This window comes from Bos indicus, chromosome 17 (genome assembly GCF_029378745.1).
Source record: "Bos indicus isolate NIAB-ARS_2022 breed Sahiwal x Tharparkar chromosome 17, NIAB-ARS_B.indTharparkar_mat_pri_1.0, whole genome shotgun sequence".
Classification (NCBI taxonomy): domain Eukaryota; kingdom Metazoa; phylum Chordata; class Mammalia; order Artiodactyla; family Bovidae; genus Bos; species Bos indicus.
Genome location: NC_091776.1, coordinates 25097921 through 25106526, shown reverse-complemented (window position 1 = coordinate 25106526; position 8606 = coordinate 25097921).

Genomic DNA, 8606 nt, shown 5'->3' with positions numbered 1-8606 from the left:
GGATTCTGACTTTTTAACAATTGTGTGCTAAGATATGAGAAGAGTAGAACCCATTTAACTTTCAGTAGAGAGAAGCAGGGTATACTCTGCAGGAATGAGAATTCAAATTAAGAAACTGAGTAAACATTATAAGATTTCATTTAGGTAGTTAAAAGGCAGTAATAGCAAACATCAACATAAAAAACCATTGCCTCAATTTTCCCCATTGAATTGGAAGTCTGAGTGGATGTACTATTTTAAAAGCATAGATTCGATATGTAAAACTTCATTAAAAAATCTTGTTAGATAGCTAACGTAATTGTAAATTATATTCTCAGAATATATATATATATATGTTTATTTCATAGTCATGTATCTAATTGTGTGTTGGAAGGAATGAACTTTTACATTTTGTAGGTAAGTGCCTAGATAACTTTCATTTGTTTTTTCCTTATTCCTACAATTCCAGTCACAACTATGAGTTCTCTTTTCAAATCAATAAATTTTTATGTATCTGATTTAGTGAACACTAAAGTTTTCAGCAAAAGTAAGAGATATGAAATTAAAGAATATTTGTGAAAACCGATGTTATTTCGTATTGTTACTTTCAGATATTTTCAGGTAATTTTCTAATTTAGTGTCTTTCAAAAACAGCTTTATTAGAAATATAATTTACATCACAGTCTAGTACCTAAATACATATGTAGAGACATAGAAATGAACATAATCAAAACATAAGTTTCATAAAGTACTTCTTGGCTCCACTACATGGTATTTATACATCTAGTATTTATTGGTGCATTTTCTGTTTTATAACCTTTTATGCTGAGGAAAAAAGAGATAATGTATGTCAAATCCACAGTTTGGAAACATGAATTTAATAAATGCCAAAAACAAGAATACGGTTAAGCAACTTGGGCTTGTAAATTTTGTTCACACTGTTCTTACCAACTATTATAATTATTCATCCAAAGGGTGGACAGATTACTAATTCTTTGGAAGAAAGATGCTTCTTCATTAAGCGTATTGTTCTTTCTCAGTAGAATGGCATTTTGGGCCTCAACTAATAAGTGGGTAATAGGTAACTCTAATACATATTAGTAGACTTTAGTGAAATTCATTTTTAAACAATAAACAAAGATTCTACAAAGTTATTTCTTTTTCCCTTCAGAATAACAACAGCAACATACCTTTTGCATCAATTTACAGAAAATAGAAGCAAATTTATATATCATTAGTTTAAAATACTATTCTTATCTGCAAATAGGAGCCCTTTTTATCTATCATAGGTAACTTATTTAACCTACCACAATTTTAATGCCTTTGATCATATTAAAATATCCAACTAGACTCCAAGGAAAAAATTGTGCACAATTTATGTTTAACATTGTGCTTTCCACTTGGCTCAGTGGTAAAGAATACACCTGCCAAGCAGGAGATGCATGTTTGGTCCCTGGATAGGGAAAGATTTCCTGGGGGAGAAAATGGAAACCCACTCCAGGATTCTTGCCTGAAGAATCTCATGGACAGAGGAGCCTGCTGGGTTACAGTCCATGGGGTCGCAAAGAGTTGGACATGACTTTAGCGATTACACAGCAGCATGTTTAACATTAAACATAGGCTTCCAAATGAGTTAGAAAAAATAGTTTTGAAAATGTTTGAATTAGTTTTATCAGCATTAACATAAGTATATTATCTTCCAATGGGTTTATGAGCCATCATAAGGACTTAAATATCACATGCTGATATACACCATACTCAATAAACATAAACACACATCATAACACATATTTTTTTTGATCTATGATTTTTCCTTCTTTCCCTAGCAACTAGCTCTGTTGACCTGGCATAGATCTAGATCTGGCATATACAACTGGCATAGACTATGTACTCAATAAATAGTTTTACTTAATTGAACAGCACTGTAACAGTTTTATATAATCATATTCTCATAAATTATGATATACATTGAATGTTATATTGACCAAGAGGAAATAGCTTTGCAAAAAAGTAAAAACTTCAAGAAGGAAACAGTGCTATTTTAATGAGTTATTGATGAATTGCTCCAGGATAGCAGAAAAGCATTTATATACTGTAGCTAGTTTAAAGACAGGTGACCTTTTAAGGGATTAGTTAACCTTTCTGAAATTTTGGAGAGTTACTGTTTTGAAAGATAAAGGTCAGAGTAGAACTCAGAATGCAGTTATTGTCTCCTCTGTTTGTTGCTATGCCTCTTAATTTCCAATAAATTAATTCAAAGTGTTGAGTCTTCAGAAGTAGATCCAAATTTAAGATGGAAGAATGGAATTGGTTCAAGTATTTTTCAGGTACTAGAAATAATCAAAACACGAAAGCTCAAAATCCTAATTTACTGGTGAATTTTGTCTTTAATTTCATTTTGTCCTAAACGTTACTAAGACAAAATGTGTTGGATTGAAAGATAAAAAGCATGATGCTTGTAGCTATTATTTTTGCCCATGAGGCATGTGGGATCTTCCCCAATGTGGAAGACCACCTGCTGCCTGCATTGGGAGCGCGGAGTCTTAACAATTGGACCGCCAGGGAAGTCCTATTGTTTCTCTTTAAGAAAAATTTATCCCATCTTTCACCCCTAAAATCTTTTTTCCCCTGCACTTAGTCATCATAATTCTTTTCCTATAAGCCCCTGAAGTTATAAACCCAGTGTTTTCATAATTCCTTAGATGTGTTAACACCAAAAAGAAAATTGGGTGGAGTGTTTAGAAAACAGTGTATAAAATAGCACTGCTGTGCTAAGCTTTCAAATAATTGAAATACTTCAGGAAATAACGTAAAAATATTTTAACATTTATAAATTTTGGTCAGGTTGTGATAAGCAAAGGATCATTAACCTGACCTACATGCTCTCTTTCTTCTTTGTAGTTTCCTATATCCATATTTTAAAATGCATATAATTTGCTTCTTGACTTATTTATTTCCAAAAGAAAGTACCCTCTAGTTTGGAAATGAAGAAAATGTGTTTTTCTGCTATATTTGATGATATTTACAAAGAGGTCAAGCCAAATTTATACTACCTGAACATATAACTTAGTTTCTGATGTTTTATTCATGCTCAACTGTGAAACAAATATAGATATTACACTTCCCAACTTAAGAAAGCTTAAAAAAATCATTGGGTAAAACACCATAGTGAAACAGCAATAGTCCTACTTGAATGAGCTAGCAGTATTTTGGAGATGGCAATAAACATACTGATAGAACTTTCAGCTATTCAAAAATCTGTCCATATTTTTACAAAAAATTTCACTTTATATGATAATTATTCATTAGTTCTCATCATTTCAACATCAATATAATCTTAAAAATGAAAGAAACCTTGATTGATGTTTGAATTGTCTGGACATTCATTAAATAAACACAGAGAGGAAAGGAGAAGAAAACTGAACTTAGGTGAAAGATATTTTTAATTAATAAGATTTTTTTCCAGTGTAATTCATGCAAAAGTCTGTTTGAGTGGTGGAATAGTATTAAAAACGGGCATAATCCTTATTGGTACACAATTCTGTAAGGCCATATCGAAGGCAACTGCCAAATCTATCTCTCATTGTTAAAAAGTCAGGTGGTAACTCCTGGTTTAGTGAAGAGATTCTTTCATGTAACAAATGTGATATCTCTGAATGTGAGCACTTTGTGCTTCTGTGCTGAGATGATCATACTGTATGAAATTATATCATATTCTAGGCAGCTGAATAGAGGGATGGGCAAAGACACAGTGGCAAGTTGGCCCACCATATGTCTTTGACCCTCAGTATACTCTTAACGAGTGAAAGTGAAGTGGGCAGTCGTGTCCGACTCTTTACTACTCCATGGACTGTAGCCTACCAGGCTCCTCTGCCCATGGGATTTTCCAGGCAATAGTACTGGAGTGGATTGCCACTTCCTTCTCTTAATGAGTAGTGTGTTTAATTTTAGTTTTTGCTTCTATTTTTGAACATTTTAAACTATTTGCCATGTTTAATATTTTCTGATTATCTTTTGAGTCTTTTGAAGATCAGAGAAAAATATCTTTAAAATATTTTTAACATTTGAATAAAATTCACTGTACCTTACAATCACTTGTATGGGTTTATTGGACCCTCTTTATATCAAATGCATTGTGCTCAATTGTGCAGTCGTGTTTAACTCTTTGCCACCCCATGAACTGTAGCCCACCAGGCTCCTCTGTCCATAGAATTCTACAGGCAAGAATACTGGAGAGGGTTGCCATTTCCTATTCTAGCTTATATACATTATGGATTCTTAAATTCTTTTTTTTATGTCTTGAAACTTTTGCTGTCATCTTAGGAATTATTTTATCACTCATCAGTTATTCTAAAACACGCTAAAAAAGATGCACATGAAGAGATGTCACCAGGTTACTATTCAGTTGCCCCAGGTATTGCCTTATTATTTAAAGAAGGTACAAAGGAAACTGATAGCCTGCTTTTAGCTTTCATTGAACACAACTGAGAATTCAGAGTTTCTCATTTCTACCCATAAGAGCAAAGAGAAGAAAATTTGTGATGTTCGAAGTTTTGTAACTCTAGAAGATAAAAACAAGGGAACATTGAGTTGTCTAGAGCTATGACTCTGATGCTGGGAGGGATTGGGGGCAGGAGGAGAAGGGGACGACAGAGGATGAGATGGCTGGATGGCATCACTGACTCGATGGATGTGAGTCTGAGTGAACTCCGGGAGTTGGTGATGCCAGGGAGGCCTGGCGTGCTGCGATTCATGGGGTCGCAAAGAGTCGGACACGACTGAGCCACTGAACTGAATTGATGCTGTCCTGTATGGCAGCCACTAATAGCCAGATGTAGTAAGTAAGCCCCTGCTGCTACTGCTGCTGCTAAGTCGCTACAGTTGTGTCTGACTCTGTGTAACCCCATAGACGGCAGCCCACCAGGCTCCCCCTTCCCTGGGATTCTCCAGGCAAGAACACTGGAGTGGGTTGCCATTTCCTTCTCCAATGCATGAACGTGAAAAGTGAAAGTGAAGTCGCTCAGTAGTATCCGACTCTTAGCGACCCTATGGACTGTAGCTTACCAGGCTCCTGCATCCATGGGATTTGCCAGGCAAGAGTACTGTAGTGGGTTACCACTGCCTTCTCTAAAATGTGATCAAATTAAGATATTTGTAACCTGGTGGTGGTTTAGTTACTAAGTCCCCTCGGACTACTGTGACCCCATGGATTGTAGCCCATCAGGTTCCTCTATCTATAGGATTTTCCAGGTGAGAATACTAGAGTGGGTTGACATTTTTTTCTCCAGGGGGTTTTCCTGACCCAGAGATTGAATCCAGGTCTCCTGCACTGCAGGCAGATTCTTGGCCAACTGAGCTACCAGGGAATCCCATTTATTACATATAAACTACATCCAATGTTTTGAATATTTGCATAAGGAAAAATCAAAATAAAACACCTCATTATTTATATTTATTTTGGATTGGAATGATAGTATTTTGGATGTATTAAATTATTTTATTAAAATAATTTTTGGGGGAGGGATAAATTGGGAGGTTGGGGTCGACATGTACACACTATACTGTATGTAAAATAGGGGCCTTCCCTGGTGGCTCAGCAGTGAAGAATTTGCCTGCTAATGCAGGAGATATGGATTTGATACCTGGTTCAAGAAGATCCCCTGGAGAAAGAAATGGCAACCCGTTCCAGTATTCTTGCCTGAGAAATCCAATGGACAGAGAGGCCTGGCAGGCTACAGTCCATGGGGTCACAAAGAGCTCGACACTCCTTAGTGACTAAACAACAACAGCAGCAAGAACAACAATATGTATAAAATAGATATAAAATAAGAACCTACTTTATAGCACAGGGAACTCTATTCAATCATACTCTGTAATGACTATATGAGAAAGAATCTGAAAAAGAGTAGATATATGGATACATATAACTGATACACTTCTATGTACAGGAGAAACCAATACAAATTGTAAATCAACCATACTAAAATAAAATTTAATTTATAAAATAGTTTCATCCATTTTTTCAAACATTTTCAATGTGACTCTAAGAAATTTTAAAATCAGACATTTGGCTCATATGATTTTATTAGACAGCACTATCCTAGGCTCTAACGCTCATCGTGAAATTGACCCCATAAATGCAATCTCAGACTACAAATTTTCAGACTACAGTGTACTAGTTACATTTTCTCAAACTCAAGAATCAGTTTGTAAAATATGTGTCTTAGTAAATATATATGATATCCTCATCCAGGTAGTCATTCAACAGAAAGAATCTATTCATATAATACATTTCTAAAAGAACTGGACCATCCTTTTTTGTTATATGGAAGAATGGCAATGTCCTTTCAGCCTTTATGATATTTGTGCTCCAAAATATACCTGGTACAAAAAGGTTTGCTTATTTTTTTAACTTTTAAAAACATTTATTCATATATAGTTGATTTACAATGTTGCATATTATACTTATTTTTTATTAAAATTCCTAATAAAGATTTTTTTTCATTCTTACTCTACAATATTCATAAAATGATTTTTTAAAAACTCAAAGGTTCCTTTACAGCCAGGTGGTAACTGGTGATAACTATTTCCAGGTATACTTAGGGTTAAGAATTTCTTTTCCAGAAGATGTTGCTCAACAATTCATATATTTCACTGTCCAGAACTTTGTCACATCTACTGGTAAAGTAGTTACCAGGAATTGCAGTGTCCATTTAGAATGATTATGTGCTTCGCTAAAATACTTAGAGGTTTTTGTTTCTAAAGCAGTAGGAGAGAGTAGATATTGGGCGAATCTCTGCCAAAGTGTCTACTCACATTTTTTTCTCCAATTTTGGCTTAGAACATTTGACAAAAATGCTTAAATACTTACCTATTATAGGCATGATTTAAACTGCATTACAATCCAAAATTTTATATTCTTCACTTAGATGGGAAGGAAAAAATTACTTTTTATTAGTATTTGTTATACATTTTCTAAACCTACTCTCAAGAATCCCTGTCCTTTGTTGCTGGAATGAAGGAATTCTTAAAGTTTCTGGTTAAGATATTCTACTCTGTTATTATTTGAAGCAGTTTCTCATTTTAACAAGTTTCTTTATAGCTACTTCCTTCTCCTTTTCCCTATTGTGTTCCAGAAAGCACTTGAGTGTAAAAGTTTCTGTAACCCCTGGATGGAGGAGACTTCATAACATAATGCAAAGCTTTTTTCTTTGACCTTGAGTTGGACTCAGCTGCAAGATTGTTGGTTTGAGTGGTCTCCAAATTGCTTGTACTTGTATCTGTCAAGATGACCACTGTTGAAAATTTCCATTCTCTTGTTGGATGAGTGCCCAGTGCATCTCCCTGCCAACCCAGTTTTAATCACACAGAGCTGGCAGACTCTTCTTGAGTTTCAGCCATGTCCTCCACCTGGAGCCTGGGTTAGGGTGTCCATCTATTATCTCCCTTTTGGATAAGGTCATCTTGCTCCTTGCATGACACAGCTATGGATCTCAATTCAGCCTTGAGGTGTGCTGGAAATCTGAGATGTATTTTCCTGATGAATAGAATTTATAAAAAACCTTTGGAGTACTACTCTAGTACTCTCTCAGCCTGTCAGGTCATTTTTAGTTTGTTTTAGACTTTCTGGCTTAATTTGGGAGTGCATGCTTGGTGGACATCTCCCAAAATGCCAGAGGTGGATTAAGGTACAATTTCTTGATTTTCTATCCAAATTATGTAACATCTCACTTTCTTAGATTTTGTCATAGGGTATTGGAACAGGAACAAATTTGTTGGATATTATGAATTCCCTACAGCTATCCCCCCCATTCTCTTTCTTTCCTGCTAGGAACAGGTATGCTGTTTTACTCTTCCTTTACATTTGGTGGGGACATCCTCTATGTCATCACAGCCTTCTCCTTCCCTGAGTTGAATTCATCTCTCTCATTCCTTGAAATAAAAAATTTAAAAAAAAAAAATCACTGAGCAGATAGATGGTAAAACCTTAGCCAGAAAACTAAGATGATTACTTGAGAATATTTTAATGCCCCTATAAAATTACCAGTAATTAATGAATAAGATCACAAGCAAGTAAGAAAAAGTAAGTTGTTTTTTCTTTTTTCTTTTTTTTTTTTAATGAGGATCTATAGCTAAGGCAATTGGTAGATGTTCTTTGGTATACAAAAAGTTGAAGACATAGTAGCTAACCTCATGTCTCAAGTATATAGACAAACAGTCTTGAAAAAGATAAATATACAACCTTAGATGGCACCTATCATGTTAAATGAGTTCCATAGGTGTGCAGAAGTAGAGTCAATGATTTCTGAATGACACAGATAAGGCATCACAAAATGTTGAATGATATTCAAGATCAGATCAGATCAGATCAGTCCCTCAGTCATGTCCGACTCTTTGTGACCCCACGAATCGCAGCACGCCAGGCCTCCCTGTCCATCACCAACTCCCGGAGTTCACTCAGACTCATGCCCATTGAGTCAGGGATGCCATCCAGCCATCTCATCCTCTGTCGTCCCCTTTTCCTCCTGCCCCCAATCCCTCCCAGCATCAGAGTCTTTTCCAATGAGTCAACTCTTCGCATGAGGTGGCCAAAGTACTGGAGTTTCAGCTTTAGCATCATTCCCTCC